Source organism: Dreissena polymorpha, chromosome 1, assembly GCF_020536995.1.
Source record: "Dreissena polymorpha isolate Duluth1 chromosome 1, UMN_Dpol_1.0, whole genome shotgun sequence".
Classification (NCBI taxonomy): domain Eukaryota; kingdom Metazoa; phylum Mollusca; class Bivalvia; order Myida; family Dreissenidae; genus Dreissena; species Dreissena polymorpha.
Genome location: NC_068355.1, coordinates 99,217,413 through 99,220,636, shown reverse-complemented (window position 1 = coordinate 99,220,636; position 3,224 = coordinate 99,217,413). Strand labels below are relative to the sequence as shown.

General features: G+C 38.6%; 1 long non-coding RNA gene across 1 annotated transcript; it reads right to left on the bottom strand.

Annotated features, from left to right (window-relative positions):
- Positions 1-331: 331 nt before the first annotated feature.
- Positions 332-2,923, bottom strand: LOC127866679 (uncharacterized). Its single transcript, XR_008043064.1, has 3 exons — positions 2,029-2,923; positions 1,447-1,547; positions 332-939 (listed from the first exon to the last, which is right to left on the bottom strand). It is a non-coding gene; the product is annotated as an uncharacterized LOC127866679 (long non-coding RNA).
- Between the last annotated feature and the right edge of the window lie 301 nt (positions 2,924-3,224).

Genomic DNA, 3,224 nt, shown 5'->3' with positions numbered 1-3,224 from the left:
TTCAACTATTTCCACAATGAATATGCAATTTCAGTGCATTCGGATGGGGGTAAAGGCCTTAAAATGGCCATTTAAAGCGGTGACTAAATTGGCCGCAGTCAAGTCGGAATGCATGATTTTTAGTCTAAGTGACGACAGCTGATTTTGCGTCTCGAATTATTGTTACGCGTAACTTTCATGGCAAAAACTGGTATCATTGCATGCGAAATTCACCAATATATCAGCAAAAGGCCCAAATAAATGTATTGATTGTGAATCAGTGTACTTTTCTTGATGAAATAGGAGACTTTTTTTAAATTTTAAGCACTTTTTTCAATAAAAAACTAACTGACAGCATATAAAATCATGTTTTTTAAGAAAATTATTATTAAAAGCTTCACTTACAATCTAAACATACACATTGCAATTACAAAAATTAATGCTATTATGATGAGAGGCATAATTTTCAGCTTTCAAGCCGATACAAGCCGGCTACCCAAAATTAACACTTAAAAAGGCGCAAATCGCTCCTTCAACAGCTTACGACACAAAGTGACACTTAATGCGCATCCAGATAGTCTCTCTCATATAAATAAGTCCTGTTAGCGACATTTTATTAAGTATTCTCTTTAAAATCCAGTGTTGAAAGCGTAAGTTTTGCAAAAATGTCCACAGTCACCATGCAAAAGAGCATGTTTGCTAAGGAATTCCTACGCGAGTGGCCACACTAATGTCGTGGCAGGAAAGTCATTTGGGTGTGATTCCTCTGTAGTTCAGTGAACATTCATTCCACTACCTGGGGATGACTATCAGGATCAATTTTCCCAGCTTGGTGTAGTGTTGACCTTTCAGGATGTTGATGGATCGTCCACAAGCGCTGCACCACTGCGGCCTCTGTTCAGGACACAGAGTCGGATTGAGGTGTACACAAACCCGCAGTCAGGCAAGGATCATCCAGACCTTTAATAAAATAAAATGTTTAGGCCCCTGAAACTGGCAATTATGTTCAACACTGAGATAAGGAAACACATAGAGGAGACATCATGCCATGGCTTTCTCATTATTGACACGGCAAACTCGAGCAGCCGGGGACTTGGCTCTAAACAAAAACAGGTATGCTCCATCAATGTGAGCAAGATGGCATGTCAGAGTTAAAAAGGGCAAACAAACATACAAAAGAGATATGTAGGAAATTAGAAATTAAATGCCAGAAGTAATTTTAAGTATTGTTTTTCTGTCTGCAAGGGTTGCTGTGGAAAATAGTGCTTAACGCATAGTTTGGCCTGTAGGGGTTCTGCTAGCAAGAACAAATCGAAGTCATATCTGCCCGCGACTTGTAAGCTTGAGATAACCATATCTGATGAAGTACTGCTTTGAGAATGCATTCTTATTGTACTTGAACCAGATCGCATTGACAGCACAAGGCTTCAGACCCCCCAAAAGTGTGAGGCTTTCAATAGTGCTTACCTGATACCAGACCGCATTGCCCGAGACAGTGACTTTCTCCCGGAACTGCACAGGCTGCATCCGCAGCACAACCCTTAAGCTCAATCATGGTCTGGCTGACTCTGAAATAGTGAAATCTGAATTTACAGATGCTCATTTGTCTAAAGGTTATGAGTTTATTGCCTATCTTATTAAAAGCAAACACAATGACATGCTTAAAAAGACATGTGCATTTCTGAAAAGACATACAGCTGCCCGATACTTGACTAGGAAAAGGCGCTATGGTCTTCACTCTGAAATTCATTACTCTAAGGGCTTAACAGAACAAAAGCCAGATCTTACAGCTAATTGGCCCCACCTACAGCTAAATATGCTTTATAGGTTGAAAATAAAGTTATTTGTCTGAAGAACTAGTGCTATTAACTCATCAGCTATGTTGCTCCACTGGCCGCAATTCTGTAAACATAGTGTATATATGGAAATACCTAGTCTACCACCTGCACCGCACCACTACGTCCACTGTAAAAATACACAGCTAAGTTAGTACTTTAACGAACAAACTGAAATTCATGTGTTAATTAAACAATCAGTATGATGACTCACATTGAAATCATGTCCAGTGCACCAGTCAGAGCAAGACAGCTAGCGGATTGTTGACCATCTACGGCTCAAGGACAAACGGTCAGGCCTACAAACAAAGAGAAAAATGGCATAAATGGGTTGCATGCATGTAATTTTGCATATTTTTCATCTTGCTCTCCACCTGAAACTTCAATCTATGGACATAATAATATTTACATTTAAGATTTGTTGGAAATGTTACCCTTACTTGTCCATACCAGGTCCCCCACCCATCCGGAACAGTCCAAAACCACCTAAAACATCCATTTGGACCAAAATATTGACACCTCTCATCTATTTTAGCACCCAAATCATCAAAACATTCATTAAAATTCATTTTCTACTTGTCTCGCTTGCAGACGAATCCATGTGACCTTGACATTGCAGTAAATGTGCTTTTTAAAGGTTATATTACACTAATTCCGATTCCCATAGGGTCCCATTATAAAACTGACAACTTTCACAGCATTTTTCTTGCCTTTCCGACGTATCAATTTTTCCGAACCTGGTATCATTTTAAAGATGGATCTGTCATCTTCCAATAATTGCAATCAAAAACATACCGTCTCGCAACTTCTAAGAAAGTAAATCGCTGTCGAATGAACCCACCGTAGAAAAACGTGTTTCGGAATCCTAATTTCGACAAAAGCCCCACACAATAGAAAACACACCCTCAAAAGTTCATCTTTTAAGTTAGCTTCCAATCCAAGGCATCAAAGTACTCCAGACACATACAGGATATTACAAATAACCACAAAAGACATGTCTCACATTGTTAAATGGCTTATATTCAAGAAGAGAAAAGGAACTCTTTAGAAATAGGCACTACTTTCGAATGGACCACGGAGGGATACACAATGATTTAGTGTAATGTAACCTATTTAAACAACTTTATCCAAGCGTGGATAGATTGGGGCATGCGTCACAGCTCTACCTAAGAACTCAGATTTCTTACTTGATTTTTGTTTGAAGTAACCATTAATTCAACACATTTAAATATACTTGGTCGTGTATTGCACGCTTTGATAAATTCTATATTCAGTAAATTAAAGACTGTACATATCATGAGAAAACTGTACTCGTCTTCAATATCTCTGAAATGACATTGATTGTGTAAACACATCTATAACCGTAGAAACAGAATATGGAAGGTCCCAAGATAGACAGAGGAGGGATTT